Raw genomic sequence first — 18,679 nt, forward strand, 5'->3', positions numbered from 1 at the left:
CTATATGGGTAGAAATCCCATGTGTGTTGGGTAAGAGTATAGTGATAGGAGTATACTACCATCCACCTGGACAAAATGATCAGACAGATGATGAAATGCTAAGAGAAATCAGGGAAGCTAATCAATTTGGCAGTGCAATAAGAATGGGAGATTTCAATTACCCCAATATTGACTGAGTAAATATAACATCAGGACATGCTAGAAACATACATTTCCTGGATGGAATAAACGACTGCTTCATGGAGCAATTGATTCAGGAATCAATGAGAGGGGGAGCAATTTTAGATTTAATTCTTAGTAGAACACAGGATTTGGTGAGAGAGGTAATGGTGGTGGGGCCACTTGGCAATAGGAATCATAACATGATCAAATTTAAACTAATAACTGGAAGGGGGACAATAAGTAAATCTACAGCTCTAACACTAAACTTTCAAAAGGGAAACTTTGATAAAATGAGGAAAATAGAAAAAAAAACTGAATGGTGCAGCTGCAAAGGTTAAAAGTGTACAACAGGCGTGGACAATGTTCAAAAATATAATATGAGAAGTGCAGTCCAGATGTTTTCCACACATTAAGAAAGGTGATAGGAAGGCAAAAAGATTACTGGCATGGTTAAAAGGTGAGGTGAAAGACTATTTTAGCCAAAAAAAACATCCTTCAAAAACTGGAAGAAGGATCCATCTTAAAAAAATAGGAAAAAGCATAAGCATTGTCAAGTTAAGTGTAAAACATTGATAATGCAGGCTAAGAGAGAATTTGACATGAAGTTGGCCGTAGAGGCAAAAACTCATAATAAAAACTTTTAAAAATATATCCAAGGTAAGAAACCTGTTAGGGAGCCAGTTGGACCATTAGATGACAGAGGGGTTAAAGGAACTCTTAGGGAATTCTTTGCTTCCGTGTTTACTAATGAGGATGTTGGGGCGATACGGTTCCGGAGATAGTTTTAAAGAGTGAGGAGTCAGATGAACTGAACCAAATCACTGAATCTGAAAGATGTAGTAGGCCAGATTGACAAACTAAAGAGTAGTAAATCACCTGGATCCACCCCGGGGTTCTGAAGGAACTAAAAAATGAAATTTCAATCTTAGTTAAAATTTGTAACCTATCATTAAAATCTTCCATTGTACCTGAAGACTGGAGGGTGGCCAGTGTAACCCCAATATTTAAAAAAGGGCTTCAGGGATGATCCAGGAAACTACAGACCGGTTAGCCTGACTTCAGTGCCAGGAAAAACAGTGGAAACTATTCTAAAGACCAAAATCACAGAACATATAAGAAAGACATGGTTTAATGGAACAAAGTCAGCATGGCTTTACCCAAGGGAAGTCTTGCCTCATCTCATAAATCTGCTTCATTTTTTTGAAGGGTTAATAAACATGTGGATCAAGGTGAACCGGTAGATGTAGTGTATTTCAATTTTCAGAAGGCGTTTGACAAAGTCCCTCATGAGAGGCTTCTACGAAAACTAAAAAGTCATGGGATAGGAGGTGATGTCCTTTCGTGGATTACAAACTGGTTAAAAGACAGGAAACAGAGTAGGATTGAAAACTAAAAAGTCATGGGATAGGAGGTGATGTCCTTTCGTGGATTACAAACTGGTTAAAAGACAGGAAACAGAGTAGGATTAAATGGACAATTTTCTCAGTGGAAAAGGCAAACAGATCCTCAGGGATCTATTTATAAATGATCTGGAAAGGAATACGATGCGTAAGGTAATCAAATTGCAGATGATACAAAACTATTCAGAGTAGTTAAATCACAAGCAGATTGTGATAAATTGCAGGAGGACTTTGCAAGATTGGAAAACTGGGGATCCAAATAGCAGATTAAATTTAATGTGGACAAGTGCAAGGTGAGTGTTAGGTTCCATATTAGGAGCTACCACCTAGGAAAAAGATCTAGGCATCATAGTGGATAATACATTGAAATCGTCGGCTCAGTGTGTTGTGGCAGTCAAAAAAAAATATAGGTTTTAGGAATTATTAGGAAGGGAATAGTGAACAAAACAGAAAATGTCATAATGCCTCTGTATCTCTCCATGGTGAGACCACACCTTGAGTACTGTGTACAATTCTGGTCGCCGCATCTCAAAAAAGATATAATTGCACTGGGAAAGGTTCAGAGAAGGACGATCAAAATGATAAAGGGGTTGGAACAGCTCCCCTATGAGGAAAGGCTGAAGAGGTTAGGGCTGTTCAGCTTGGAGAAGAGACGGCTGAGGGGGGATATAATAGAGGTCTTTAAGATCATGACAGGGATCTCCCTTTTCAATTGCCTGAGGTCCACTAGATTGAGTCCTTTCCTATTTCTCTTTGTCAGAATCTCCTGGAGTGCGCCTGAAGCTTCTCCTCTCTCCTTCGGAGGGTAGCCCTTCCAACCTATCAACCTTCTAGAAGTCTCTGAGATCTTTTGGTCTGAATGACCCAAAAATTTTGCAACAGGAGAAAAAAAAACCCCATCCTTTTTCTTCTCCAATCTCCTGGGCAGGAGGAGGTGGACAGAAAATCTCCTCTCAAATAAAACATTCCCAAACTGAGATCCACTTCCTAACTGCTGGGTGTGGGACAGATGAAGACGCGGCTCTCTCATTTCCTTAACCTTCTGAGCACAGGGGTGTAAGCCAATGTGAGGCAAGGATGGGGGGGATTAAAACGAATCAGATCCATCTCGTCCACACGAAACGAAGGGGTCAGCTGCTCCTGTGCAGCCAGGAAACTGCCATTGCAGCAAGATCCAGTTGGGGGTGCTGTGGCAATATGGTATGTGCCTCTAACGTGCATGGCTTGCTCTTCACACTAGGCCAGAATTGTTCACATGTAAAAGGAGAGAGTGTCACACAGAAGAAACAAAGGCGACTACTCTACATACTGACTGGATATCTGCGCCCTGTCAGCAGAATGGTATCCACACTGGCACCATGTTTTCAGCCTGCTGGTGCTATACTATGAGCCTACAGGCCGGCGTCAGGCAGGCCCTGCCAGGATCACACCTTAGATGATGATATCCCTCATGACATGGGAGAAGCCCTCACACCAAGCACAGAGGAGAATAAATTTAAACGTATCACATTCTTCTGGCTAAATTGACACAGAGGCCAGTGATACCTTATAACCTAATAGATTTATTTGGGCGTACACTTTTGAGGACATGTAAGCGGACTTGTCTTCGAAAGCTTAAGCCCCCAATAAATCTGTTTCTCTATAAGATGCCACCAGTCTCTGTGCTGATTTTGCTATTACATAACCCCCCCACCACCTTTGTGCCACCCCCCTCTGCTCCGGTTCAGCACTGGAAGTTTTATTTCTGTTCCGGGGAGAGGGGTAGAAAGTTCAGATACTTGGTTTGACCAAACTTTAAACTGAAGTATACCTGACTGCAATTTTTATTTTTTTAAAGCAAAAGTTACCATTTTTTGAGGGGGGGGAGGGGGGCATGGAGAGATGGGGAGAGCAGGAGCTAAAAGTATTATAGATAAGGAAACGGGGGTGGAGTGGACCTGTTCCATGTGGGACACCGGGCTGCATTCTGTGCAACATTAGCTTGGCTACGAGTCCCTTTGGATTACACATGGCTGCATTTATAAATAATGCTTTTTGGACTTCTGTCTTCCAATCTGCACTCACACATTGGCTTGGTGTCAGCTGTCAGGAGCATTATCTATTCCTGAGCGCAGGAGTCTCTCTTAGCTTCACACTGAGTTTGGAATTGAAGCCAATTTGGTTTATCAAACCGCTAAGAAGTATCAGGACCACTCTGAGGCCACACGTGTATGTGTGGGGGAGCCTACGAAGGCGTTCTCCACCGAACAAGGAATTTCATTTTTAGATGCCAAAACAAAAAAAAAAAAATGTAGCTTTCCAATGGATCCACTAAACCTCCTGGATGTGCAATAATAAAACAAACAAACCAACCCTTTATGTCTTCATGTGACATTCAAGTCTGGGTGCGTCTCTATAGAGGTGAGCGGCAGCTGCTCCCCACCATTCCTCCGGGGTCATGAAGTCATTAGAGGCAGCAGATTTACTTTGTTAAAGATAAAAGACCGTGTGTGACTGTTTCTTTTCATGCACCAAGAGCAACCTTACCTGACTGCCTTTCTCCGGGAAGCACTGGCAGCCCCCACTGCAATCTCTGCCCGCACATGGCCCTTGATAGGATCTCTTTCCTCCCTGCAAAGAGAAGAGGAGAAACGTGAGCTCCCCCAGTGTTGCAACACATCCCCAGATTACAGCACCATTCATCCAGAGCTCCCCCAGTGCTGCAAGCCATCCCCAGATTACAGCACCATTCATCCAGAGCTCCCCCCCATCCCCAGATTACAGCACCATTCATCCAGAGCTCCCCCCCATCCCCAGATTACAGCACCATTCATCCAGAGCTCCCCCCCATCCCCAGATTACAGCACCATTCATCCAGAGCTCCCCCCCATCCCCAGATTACAGCACCATTCATCCAGAGCTCCCCCCCATCCCCAGATTACAGCACCATTCATCCAGAGCTGTGTTTCTTTTCATCTTGACAGCTCTGCTTTACATTCGTCATGGGGCCTGATTTTAGTCTCCTTGGTGAATTTTAATCTTTATTTGCTCCTTTCGAAAAACACGATTCATTGTCTTAAACACTTGCCTTGGTTTATTAAGCTTAGAAGGACGGTGTGAGAAGCGAGACTGGCAAATTACACTTTCCATCATGTTTGATGTCAAAAACGTATCCAATCCCGTCCATCACTGGCTAACAGCAGCACCACAAGGAAACACTAGCAGTGGAACTGCTGCGCTCTTTGGGAGATGTTTAGTAGAGATCCATCTGTTTAATAGAGACCGACTTATCTTGGGACACCGTGCCATTACTTTGGGTCACCCCTAATCCAGGGTAAAATACAAAGCACCATTCTGTTTGTGCTGGCAGCCACCCCCTTTCCTTCTGAGGAGACGGCTTCAATAAAACAGAGAAACATTACTGAGGCACTGCCTGACCAGCCTAGTGGTTAGAACAATGGACTGTGGAACCAGGAGACCCGAGTTCAAATCCTGCTTCTGTGACTGATGCTGTTTATAAACTTGGGGTAAGTCTCTTGTGCTCTCTCTCTCTCTCTTTCCATTGCCTCAGGCGCCCACTTAGACTGTAAGCTCTCTGGGATGGGGACTCATTGGAACAGGAGCAAACTCAGAAACTTTGACCCTATAACTCTCTCTTTGACCCTATATCTCTCTCTTTCCATTGCCTCAGGCGCCCACTTAGACTGTAAGCTCTCTGGGATGGGGACTCATTGGAACAGGAGCAAACTCAGAAACTTTGACCCTATAACTAATGCTGAAATTGAAACTATTCTAAAGAAAATGAAACCTGCAGCCCACTTCCTAGACACTATTCCCTCAAAAACTCTCCTCACTATCCCATCCACCATTGCAAAACTCATTGCTGAACTCATCAACTGCTCCATCACACATGGTAGCATCCCAGACCCACTCAAACTTGCTGTAGTAAGACCCCTCCTTAAAAAAACCAAACCTTGATCCGTCAGACCTAGCTAACTACAGACCCATTTCCAACCTGCCTTTCGTTTCAAAAATTTTGGAAAGAGTCATTAACAAACTCCTCTCCGAGTTCCTAGAAGACTACAACATCCTCCACCCCTCACAATTTGGATTCCGGAAAGCACACAATACAGAAACCCTACTACTATCAATGACAGATACCATCCTCAAAGGTATGGACCATGGAACCTCATGCTTGCTCGCCCTCCTAGATATCTTGGCAGCGTTCAACACTGTCAATCATCAAATCCTAATGACTCGCCTGGCTGAAATAAGTATTGCTGACACCGCACTTTCATGGTTCTCCTCCTATCTTAACCATAGAGAATACGTAGTAAAAATTGACAGACACCAATCCTCACACATCCTTATCATACAAGGTGTCCCCCAAGGTTCATCTTTATCATCAACCCTTTTCAATATATACCTCCTACCCCTCTGCCAATTACTATCTGACTTAGGCCTCAAATGTTTCCTTTACGCAGAGGATGTGCAGATTATTATCCCAATCCAAAAATCCATTGAGGAATCCATGCACTTCTGGGAATCTTGCCTCTCTTCAATAACGTCAATGCTATCCAACCTACACCTAGCTCTAAACGCTGCAAAAACAGAACTACTCATCATTTCCACCCATCTTGACTGCTCTCCCCACGACTCACCTCAGAACACAACTGCTCCACAACACAAATTACAGGCTGTAAGAGACTTGGGCGTCCTTATCGACCATCAACTAAACTTTAAACCTTACATTAAATCCATCATAAAGGGAGGCTTCTACAAATTAAATATCCTCAGGAAACTCAAACCTCTGCTCCACACCAACGATTTCTGAACTGTAATCCAGACTACTACTCAGCCTCCCTGCTACCACTATCAAGCCACTCCAGATCCTCCAAAATTCCATGGCCAGAATCATAACAAACACCCACAAAACACAACACATCACTCCAATTTTCAAAGACCTGTACTGGCTGCCTATCTCCTTCCGTTCACAATACAAAACACTCACCATTCTTCACTGCTCATTATACCAACTCAATCACACCTGGCTGGAAGAAATGCCTCGCTTCCGCACTTCCAACCGCCCCACAAGAAGTGTTCATGCAGGTACCCTACACATTCCTTCCCTGAAGGCTGCGCATCTGACCCTCACCAGAGAAAGGGCTTTCTCCATAGCTAGCACCTACCTCTGGAACTCTCTCCCCCCTTCCCTCTGAATAGAACATCACTCAACAAATTCAAAAAAGGAGTCAAAACATGGCTCTTCAAGCAGGCATACCCCGACTCGACCAATACGTAGACTTCTCCTAAATGGACCTTTCTAAGAATCTCCACTACCTGCCCTCCCCCCCCTGCTCTTCTCCTTTTCCTCTGTGCCCCTACCTTCTCCCCCTGGAACTTTGCTGCACTTCATAACCCCTAAACCACTTTCTCATTGTTAAAGATAAAGTTTTCTCAGTTTGTACAAAGTTTCTCTTTCTACCTTTTTCCTCCATAGCTATTTAGTTCTTTTGCTATTATATATAATCTCAGAATGTTTTTACGATGCTTATATCTTACACCATTTGCGTTTAACTATGACATGTTATTCTGTTCATTGTATTTTCCTCCTTTCAGTTCAATGTAAGCCGGTATGATGTGCTTCACGAATGTCGGCAAAGAAACTGTTTGTTTATTTATTTAGAGACTTAAGTAATTTGTTCTAAGGTGACCTTAGATAGGGTGCCATATAAATACCAAAATCATCATTCCAGCAAGTTCCACTAACTATACAAAACAGAGGCACCACAAACAGGAGAAGAAGTGAAAACAATGCTTATGCAGAATTTTTCTAGCACTTTTCAACTTTGATCCTATTCAAAATAACCTCACCCTTATGGAAACAGGTCATTTTCAATGAGAAAAGTGCCAGGATCATCATTCTCCTCGACTTCCCACCCAAGTCTGGAACCAATCTGTGAATTTCCACAGAAGTTACCCTGCCTCAAACTGTGGGAGTGCAGTAGCGCTTTTGGCCCTGGTTGAAAAGTCACTTTAATAACCTTAACACTGTGGCTGTCACCAAATAATAAGATATGCTAGCTAGCAATGTCAGTTACTGCAGGACCCTTCCCTCCATCTTGGTCAATCAGGGTCTCAAACAGCCCTGCGATAGGAGACAAGATTTCTCAGAAAAATACCAGTACCACATTATTATTCTTTAGGCACCGGTGGCTCTGTTAAAAGTGGTAAAACTTTACAGATAAAATCACAGGTCAAATGTTTTGCACTCTGCTGAGAATCGCACTGCCTTACGTCTTCAGCGGTGACAGCAGCGCAAGGACCTGCTAAGTCTTGTTAAATCTTGTAGGCTTCTCCACCTATAGGCATTAGGTATACAAGGAGATTGTGGGATGATTTATCTATGGCCAGCTTTCTCCACTGCATTTCAGACATGTCAGGGGAAGGCAGGGGCTTCTGCTTTCAACATCTCTTCTGATCGGGCTTCCAAGGTCCCAGATGTTAGGCCACTGAATAGGTACGAATCATGGCTCAGCTTGTGCTTTTTGGGGGAAAAAGAATAATAATTCTGGGACGCGGACTATTATTTAAAAGCTAAGACAAAACACTATTTCTCCTTACAGTAAAAAATTGCAAACAGCAAAGTTATTTTAGGGCTGCTACACTTTCCCTCGCAGCACTGAACGGGTTGAAATTCTAAACGAATCTGGTGCGGCCCAGTTTAACCTGGCAGGACAAACGTGATAGAAGATTTATAAAGGGGGAGGGGAGGAATGACTGTAATAAACAGTGAGGCTTTAAAGGTGAAGGAAAGCCCAGAAAAGGTTGAGAAGCCTGCGTTACTGTGCCTTCATTTTCTAAATAAAGTTAAAAGGTGGGGTATGGGATTCAGCTCCTGAAGATCAGAACTGAGGTCTCAGACTAGCGTAAACCCAATCAGGACACAGGATACGAAGGATGTTCCTTCTTTTCAGCTTAACAATGCTTTGAGGCAAGAAGGCCCGAGCACTGCAGGCAGGTGCAGACTGATATTCACAGTTAAGGGCAATTTCTTTTTTTATTTCCAGCAACAGCTCTGGTGTTAAATGCAATGCAATACAAAAAGGGTTAACAGGCGAGTGCCTCGCACAGGAAAGACGTCTAGAAGAGTCATTTATGTGGGAGAAAGCAATGCTGAAAAAAGTAAATATAGAATACAATAATATCCACTAAGGCTAAAGATGTCAGAAAACGAGAAACCGAACGCGACAGCGGATGAGGACTGTAAGGTGCATCCAGTCTGCCCAGTTTGTTCATGCCAGTGTCAAATAGCAGCATGCCTATGAAATCAATACTGTACACCAGGGCCCTGGGGACCCCCACAACCAGACGAGTTATCAGGATATTCACAACGAGCATGCATGAGATACCACGGAGACTCAGCATATGCAAATTTATCTCAAGTACATTCATTGTGGATATCCTGAAAATCCAACTGGCCGAGGGGTCCCCAGGACTTGTTTGGGAAGCCCTGCTGTACGCAGCAAAGTATGACGACAATTCAGTGGCCCTGACCACAGGAGTTTACAAGGTCAGACATGGACTAGTGGAAGTGAACTGTGCTCTTCAGGTTAACAATTCCATGCTGCCACCAATACGCGACATTACACTGAGACACACAGAAGGCAGTTCTGTAACATCGCGTAAAAGTGAGCTGGCAAATATGCGCACACGTTACGCGCTCAAGTCCGCTTTGAAAATTATCCCGCCGAACCTACCCACTCAAGTTACACCTGCTACAATGTCTGCACAAATCTTCCATGAAAATCTGCGTGCGCATTTCTTAAAAATCCAAAAGTATCACATAGCAAGCAATCCCCTCCCCAGGAACTCCTCTGTTCAGAACAACTAAACTTACGCACAAACCTAAAACATTATGTGCATACGTTTACCCACAGACTGAGTGGGCACTTTTGCAAAAGGCAATTTCTGCACACACAACACTGTTTCATCCTCAGAAATGCCTTTGAAAACTACCTTCATAATACAGAAAAAGTCTAGATCCAAATAAAATGCTCTTTCAATAATACAGCAGAATGCATAGTATATATACACACACAAGGGGTTAAAGCTACAATTCTGCAGCTGTGTAACACTGAACTCCCTGTTTGGGCCCGGTGCTTTTTACTTTTACAGGTTTTTGAATTGTTAGTTATTATATGATTTATGGTATTTGCATGTTGTTTGTTTCATGACTGTTTTTACTATACATTGTACTGAGCTTGTCTTGCACTTGAGGTTTATTAATCTAATAAATAATAATTACAAAGATAATTTTCTCCATAATTATAGTGCTTGCTGCACATTAGGAACTCTGTGCTCCCTTCCTTGTGGTACTAACTCACCCCTGGGTCTGACCAGCAGCGTCAATGCCCTATGCATATCTTTGGCAGGAATCATTAACTGGCCAGCCGGTCATGTGGAACCCAGAACGAACTCTGAAACTTTACAGCAAGGAACTAAAATGAACATTATTTGCTGTATTGAGAAGTGCACAGAGCTACAAGAAACAGTTGCTTTGTTCTCTTCCCAGAGACCAAAAATAACCGCCTATGATCTTCATGTTCCCATTTCAATTGGAGGGCAATTGTCAAAAGCATTTCCACAGGTAAAATGGTCTTTAAAAAAAAGACACCTGCCCAAAACGTGGGTACATTTACACGCGCATATCCTGTTCACGCTTAAGTTTGTCTGGACCGAGAAGTGTTCCTAGGGGCAGAGATTGACTTAGGCGCATGTGTTTACAGAAATCCAAACACATGCATGCAAGGTTTACCAATAAGTTTCTGCACGCCATACAGCAGGTATAAGTGGGTGTGGGGAGACTTGGCAGGATAATTCTCAAAGAAGATTTAAGGACGTTAAGCCCACTTTGAAAACTGGTGGAACTTACGCGCAATGTGCTAAAATTATCCTGCTCCAGCGATGTTTCTGGAGCGGAGGTAACAATGCAAGCTGCACATATCATCATCTCCTGGGTTCAAACTAATCTGGACTTCAGCACAGCTGAATTCTTGCAAGGAGAACAAAAGGGGATTACTGTCAAAAGAAGAAGTTTTTCTGGGTCATATGACAGACTGCCCTGAAAGGTATGGTCGTCAGTACAAAGTCTACTTACCCGCGAAAATTGAGAGCAAGGAATATTACTGATGAGTGACCTGCTATGGCAACTATTAAAATCCAAGAGTTTATTAATGTCTGTGGGTCTGCGATAAATCTCAGTTTTAAACATCTTTCAGTGTTAAGATATCTAGGAATGAGACAGTACTCTTGTCTGCGATCAAATTAAATCTCAGATTGCCATCTAGACTATTCAGCCATGTGTGGAATACTTCATTGTTACCCTTCCAAATCATAAAAACATTAGGGATGTGCAGAGCAAAAGTTTATGTCCATATGTCCATATGTCCAAAGGGGGTCCCATTTGCGGTCAATATGGACATAAAAAAAATTAAATGAGTTGGGTATATGTCCATATGTCGCCCATTAAAGTCAATGGGGGAAGGATTTCCAGCCTATTTTTGGCTGCAGAATTGTGGTTTTCTTATCAATTGGCCCAGGAGAGAGTTCCCTTTCCTTTGTGCAGGGAAGTACTCCCTGGAAAGGGTCCACCCCTAGAGTTGGGTGTACCCGGTGTTTACATTGGCGTCCAGTGAATATCGTTGGCGTCTAGTGAATTCCGTTGGCGTCTAGTGAATTCAGACGTTACTTACGCACTTCAGCTGATGACAAAGGAATTGGAGGATCTCTCAGAAATAAGAATACGTGTGGGAACACAAGGTCTGGATGAACAGGCAGGCACAGCAATGGAGATAAAACAGCAGTAGGAACACAAGGCCTGGATGAACAGGCACTTCATTCGAGGACAGAGGTCAATCCCAGCTAGGGACACAAGGCCTGCATGAACAGGCACAGGAACTAGGTTAAAACAGTGGTAGCTCGCCAGCATCTTTCTGATGCATGCTAGAATATTGGCAGCGGTATGGGCATGGTCCGTCAGGTGGGTGTGCAGTAAAGCCCACCTCCACCCTCATGCTTGTTCAGGGAAGGACTCCCTGGAACAGGTCCACCCCTAGAGTTGTGTGTACCCGGTGTTTACATTGGCGTCCAGTGAATATCGTTGGCGTCTAGTGAATTCCGACTGTACTTACGCACTTCAGCTGATGACAAAGGAATTGGAGCCTAGGATCTCTCACAAATAAGAATACGTGTGGGAACACAAGGCCTGGATGAACAGGTACATCATTCGAGGACAGAGGTCAATCCCAGCTAGGGACACAAGGCCTGCATGAACAGGCACAGCAACCAGGTTAAAACACTTGTGGGAACACAAGGCCTGGATGAAGAGGCGCAGCAGTCGAGCACAGAGCTCAATCCCAGCTAGGGACACAAGGCCTGGATGAACAGGAACAGCAACCAGGTTAAAACACTTGTGGGAACACAAGGCCTGGATGAACAGGCACAGCCACTGAGTTAAAACACCTGTGGGAACACAAGGCCCGGAAGAATGGGCACAGCAACTGAGTTAAAACACCTGTGGGAACACAAGGCCTGGATGAACACGGATACTCGGATAGTAAATTTTTATTTTAATGGATTTATATTCTTTTTTTAAAAACTTTCTAGCACTTCATACTTGATTACACTCAGGTGCTGTAGGTATTTCCCGATCCCCAGAGGAACACAAGGCCTGGATGAACACGGATACGCGGATAGTAAATTTTTATTTTAATGGATTTATATTCTTTTTTTAAAAACTTTCTAGCACTTCATACTTGATTACACTCAGGTACGGTAGGTATTTCCCTATCCCCAGAGGAACACAAGGCCTGGAAGAACTATCAAACATAGGAATCAAAGGCACAGCTCTCAGCTGGTTCAAGTCGTTCCTATCAAACAGGTTTTACAAGGTCAGAATTAACAACAAGGAATCTGACCCCATCCTATCAGACCAAGGCGTACCACAAGGTTCATCCCTCTCTCCCACCCTGTTCAACATTTACCTCCTCCCCCTCTGCCATCTGCTATCACAACTCAAGCTTACTCATTACCTCTATGCAGACGACATCCAGATCCTCATCCCCATCACAGAATCAATTCAAAAAACCTTCGCCTTCTGGGAGAATTGTCGTCAACCAATTAAACAACTACTTTCCAACCTGAACCTGATTCTAAACTCCAGCAAAACAGAGATGCTACTTATTTCACACAACCCAAACACCTACTCACCTAGCCTTGCACAATCCACATCTTTAAACATGGATCTCTCTGCAGACGTCAGGAATCTAGGAGCATGGCTTGACAACCAACTTAACTTAAAAAAATTTATAAACACCACCACCAAGGACTGCTTCTATAAACTACAAGTCCTAAAAAAGCTAAAACCACTCCTGCACTTCAATGACTTTCGCCTTGTTCTACAATCCATTATTTTTTCTAAACTCGATTACTGCAACCAATCCTACTTGGCCTCCCCTCCACCAGGATCAAACCTCTACAGATGGTACAAAATACCGCAGCCAGAATCCTAACTAACACTAATAAAAGAGACCATATCACCCCCATCTTCAGCAACCTCCACTGGCTACCCATCAAACAGAGAATCCTATTTAAAACCTTAACCATTATTCATAAAGCAATTCACAACGTCACACCTATATCACTACAAACTCAACTTCGTCCACACTTATCCTCCAGACCCATCAGAAGCGCCTACAAAGGCACCTTAGTCGCAACTCCAGCTAAATCAACACTAAGAAAAAGAACACTCTCAACTGCGGGACCACACCAATGGAATGCTCTCCCACCAGACCTACGCCTGGAACCCAGTCTACCAGAGTTCAAAAAAAAGTTAAAAACCTGGCTCTTCAGGCAAGCTTTCCAATTCCCAGAATGTAACAGAGTTAAAACACCTGTGGGAACACAAGGCCTGGAAGAACGGGCACAGCAACTGAGTTAAAACACCTGTGGGAACACAAGGCCTGGATGAACACGGATACTCGGATAGTAATGTTTTTTTTTTTATGTATTTATATTCTTATTCGAAAACGTTTCTAGCACTTCATACTTGATTACACTCAGGTACTGTAGGTATTTCCCTATCCCCAGAGGAACACAAGGCCTGGATGAACAGGCACCGCCACAGAGTTAAAACACCTGTGGGAACACAAGGCCTGGAAGAACGGGCACAGCAACTGAGTTAAATCACCTGTGGGAACACAAGGCCTGGAAGAACGGGCACAGCAACTGAGTTAAAACACCTGTGGGAACACAAGGCCTGGATGAACACGGATACTCGGATAGTAATGTTTTTTTTTTTTTTAATGGATTAACATTTTTTTTTTTAAAAGTTTATAGCACTTCATACTTGATTACACTCAGGTACTGTAGGTATTTCCTTATCCCCAGAGGAACACAAGGCCTGGATGAACAGGCAGGCACAGCAATGGAGTTAAAACACCAGTAGGAACATGGATGAACACTGATACTCGGATAGTAAATTTTTGTTTTTATGGATTTATATTCTTTTTTAAAAAAGTTTATAGCACTTCATTTATTTATTTTTCATTTTTATATACTGACATTCTTGTATTCAATGCAAATCATTTATTATTGTTATTGTTCTATGTTCTATGTAAAAAACCCCAGTCTAACCTCCCAGACCAGGGCAACCTTTTCGTTACTTGTAAACCGGATTGATTTGTATTGCATACAGGAATTCCGGTATATAAAAAATTAAAATAAAATAAATAAATAAATCATACTTGATTACACTCAGGTACTGTATGTATTTCCCTATCCCCAGAGGAACACAAGGCCTGGAGGAACGGGCACAGCAACGGAGTTAAAACACTTGTGGGAACACAAGGCCTGGATGAAGAGGCGCAGCAGTCGAGCACAGAGGTCAATCCCAGCTAGGGACACAAGGCCTGGAGGAACAGGCACATGAACTAGGTTAAAACACTTGTGGGAACACAAGGCCTGGATGAAGAGGCACATCATTCGAGGACAGAGGTCAATCCCACATAGGGACACAAGCCGTGGAGGAAAAGAAACTAACCAGGATTCCCTCAGTAACGGCGAGTGAAGAGGGAAGAGCCCAGCGCCGAATCTCCGCCGCTCCGGGATTGGGGATCTGAACCCGACTCCCTTTCGATTGGCCGAGGGCGACGGAGGCCATCGCCCGTCCCTTCCGAACGGCTCTCGCCTATCTCTTAGGACCGACTGACCCATGTTGAACTGCTGTTCCCATGGAACCCTTCTCCACTTCGGCCCTCACAGTTCTCATTTGAATATTTGCTACTACCACCAAGATCTGCACCCGTGGCGGCTCCACCCGGGCCCTCGCCCCGGGCTTCCGTGCCCACTGCGGCGGCCCTCCTACTCGTCGCGGCTTAGCAACGTCGACCCATAAATATTCTGGGTTGGGTATGTTGATACATAAAGATTTCCATTTAGAACTGAAACAGTCTTAATAAAAATGGTTAATATAAAAAAAAAACCCACTTGTGGGAACACAAGGTCTGGATGAACAGGCACATCGTTCGAGTACAGAGGTCAATCCCCGCTAGGGACACAAGGCCTGGATGAACAGGCACATCATTCGAGGACAGAGGTCAATCCCACCTAGGGACACAAGGCCAGGCCTGGATGAACAGGCACAGCAGCAACTGAGTTAAAACACTTGTGGGAACACAAGGTCTGGATGAACAGGCAGGCACAGCAATGAACTTAAAACACCAGTAGGAACACTAGGCCTGGATGAAGAGGCACATCATTCGAGGACAGAGGTCAATCCCACCTAGGGACACAAGGCCAGGCCTGGATGAACAGGCACAGCAGCAACTGAGTTAAAACACTTGTGGGAACACAAGGTCTGGATGAACAGGCAGGCACAGCAATGGACTTAAAACACCAGTAGGAACACTAGGCCTGGATGAAGAGGCACATCATTCGAGGACAGAGGTCAATCCCAGCTAGGGACACAAGGCCTGGAGGAACAGGCACATGAACTAGGTTAAAACACTTGTGGGAACACAAGGCCTGGATGAACAGGCACATCATTCGACGACAGAGGTCAATCCCACCTAGGGACACAAGCCGCGGAGGAAAAGAAACTAACCAGGATTCCCTCAGTAAAGGCGAGTGAAGAGGGAAGAGCCCAGCGCCGAATCCCTGCCCGTCCGGCGGGCGCGGGAAATGTGGCGCACGGAAGACCGCCTCCCCGGCGCCGCTCGGGGGCCCAAGTCCTTCAGATCGAGGCTCAGCCCGCGGACGGTGTTAGGCCGGTAGCGGGCCCCGGCACGCCGGGACCGGGTCTTCTCGGAGTAGGTTTGTTTGGGAATGCAGGCCAAAGCGGGTGTTAAGCTCCATGTAAGGCTAAATACCGGCACGAGACCGATCAAACAGCTAGTAGCAATAGGAATCTCTGGATTGGCGCTCGCCTGGTTCAAATCGTTTCTAACCAACAGAGGTTATATAAGGTAAAAATCCAGAACAAAGAATCACCACGCCACGACTCGGCCATCGGAGTCCCACAAGGTTCCTCTTTATCCCCTACACTCTTTAATATTTACCTCCTACCACTCTGCCGACTCCTTACCAACCTCAATTTAATACACTTTCTCTATGCAGACGACATCCAGATCCTGATTCCCATCAAAGAATCATACTCGAAAACCCTCGAATACTGGGATTCCTGTCACCTAGAAATCAAAAGCCTCCTCAACAGGCTAAATCTGGTACTAAACTCCTCTAAAACTGAAGTATTACTCATAACTCCTGACAACAATCTCACAGCTAGTCTCCCAACCAACCTACAAACTACTCATGTGAGGGATCTAGGTGTGCTAATCGACAATTAACTGAACTTCAAAGCCCACATCAATAAAACCACCAAAGACTGCTTCTATAAACTGCAAGTTTTAAAAAGGTTAAGACCACTCTTCCACGCCAAAGACTTCAGAACCATCCTCCAAGCCCTCATTTTCTACTACTGCAACTCTACATTACTTGGACTCCCTTCCTCATACACAAAACCACTCCAAATGGTTCAAAACGCAGCAGCCCGTCTACTAACAAACACTAGGAAAAGAGACCACATTTCCCCAGTCCTAAAAGACCTCCACTGGTTACCAATTCAGTTCAGAGTCATTTACAAATCCATCACCTTGATATAAAAAATCATTCACCAACACACCATAATCGACCTACAAATTCCTCTCCGTTTATACAAATGCACAAGACCGACCAGGGAAGCCTACAGAGGATGCCTCCTTGTTCTACCCACCAAAACCACTAATCACAGCACCTTAAGAGATCGAGCCCTTTCCACAGCAGGCCCACCGTTATGGAACTCCATCCCCCTAGATCTCAGAAATGAACCTTGCCTCCTAACCTTTCGGAAAAGACTCAAGACGTGGCTTTTCAGGCAAGCCTTCCCGAACTCCACCTAACACGCACCATCAATAAATTCTCTGCTGAGAAGCTTTATATATTGGACTCCATATTTATATTGTACTCTTGTATATTTATATTGTACACATGTATATAATTTTTAACCTCCTCTATCTCTCTTTATTTCGTACACTCCCAGTTCATTAGCCCCTGTTAATTGTAACTGCATCTCTTCACCACGTGTACTGTATTTATGTTTTAGGTTGTTTTCTTTGCACCCCTGTTTTCTGTAAACCGACATCATGTGAACGATTTCATGAATGCCGGTATAAAAAAAACATTAAATAAATAAAATAAATAAGTAAGTACCGCAAGGGAAAGTTGAAAACAACTTTGAAGAGTGAGTTCAAGAGGGCGTGAAATTGTAAAGAGGTAAATGGGTGGGGTCCGTGCAGTCCGCCCGCAGGATTCAACCCGGCGGGTTCGGTCGGACCGTGGTTTCGGCGGATCCCCCACCCCTTTCGTGGGGGTTGGGGTGGGGAACGCCTCCCGGAGGGCCCCGGCCCCCGCAGGGCGCATTTCCTCCGCGGTGGTGCGCCGCAACCGGCTCCGTGTCGGCTGGGAAGGCCCAGGGGGGGCAGGTGGCCCGCCGCTCCGGCGGCACATGTTATAGCCCCCCCTGGCAGCAGCTTCGCCGTTTCCCCCGCCGTTTCCTCCTTCCCCTTTGCCAACTGTTAAGTTGTCTTAACCTCATTGACTACATCTATGCAGACGATGTTCAGATTCTTATTCCCATAACAGAATCTATTAACAAAGCCATCGCACTTTGGAACAACAGCTTACAAGCCATCACTAATCTCCTCAACAGTCTAAGCATGAGATCTTATTAAGAAACTCACATTATCCTCTACAAATTCTTACTCCTAGCAAAACCTCTACCAAGTACACAGGGGTCTGTATTTTGATATCCCAGTGCTTGCTGTTTGAATACCGCTCTTGCCGTACCGACCCGCAGGGACCACCTAGGGACACAAGCTGTGGAGGAAAAGAAACTAACCAGGATTCCCTCAGTAACGGCGAGTGAAGAGGGAAGAGCCCAGCTCCGAATCCCCGCCTGTCCGGCGGGCGCGGGAAATGTGGCATACGGAAGACCGCCTCCCCGGCGCCGCTCGGGGGCCCAAGTCCTTCTGATGGAGGATCAGCCCGCGGACGGTGTTAGGCCGGTAGTGGCCCCCGGCGCGCCGGGACCGGGTCTTCTCGGAGTCGGGTTCTTTGGGAAATCAGCCCAAAGCGGGTGGTAAACTCCGTGTAAGGCTAAATACTGGCACGAGACCGATCAAACAGCTAGTAGCAATAGGAATCTCTGGATTGGCGCTCGCCTGGTTCAAATCGTTTCTAACCAACAGAGGTTATAAGGTAAAAATCCAGAACAAAGAATCACCACGCCACGACTCGGCCATCGGAGTCCCACAAGGTTCCTCTTTATCCCCTACACTCTTTAATATTTACCTCCTACCACTCTGCCGACTCCTTACCAACCTCAATTTAATACACTTTCTCTATGCAGACGACATCCAGATCCTGATCCCCATCAAAGAATCATACTCGAAAACCCTCGAATACTGGGATTCCTGTCACCTAGAAATCAAAAGCCTCCTCAACAGCCTAAATCTTGTACTAAACTCCTCTAAAACTGAAGT

The 18,679-nt window shown here is 44.7% G+C and overlaps 1 long non-coding RNA gene across 1 annotated transcript in view; it reads right to left on the reverse strand.

The window, feature by feature from the left end:
• Nucleotides 1–3,924: 3,924 nt before the first annotated feature.
• LOC115094499 overlaps nt 3,925–18,679 on the reverse strand; it is a 224,520-nt gene continuing 209,765 nt past the window's right edge. Inside the window, exon 3 of the long non-coding RNA XR_003857570.1 lies at nt 3,925–4,172. This is a non-coding gene — a long non-coding RNA (uncharacterized LOC115094499). The remainder of the gene's footprint in view (nt 4,173–18,679) is intronic.

Source organism: Rhinatrema bivittatum, chromosome 6 (genome assembly GCF_901001135.1).
Source record: "Rhinatrema bivittatum chromosome 6, aRhiBiv1.1, whole genome shotgun sequence".
Taxonomy (NCBI): domain Eukaryota; kingdom Metazoa; phylum Chordata; class Amphibia; order Gymnophiona; family Rhinatrematidae; genus Rhinatrema; species Rhinatrema bivittatum.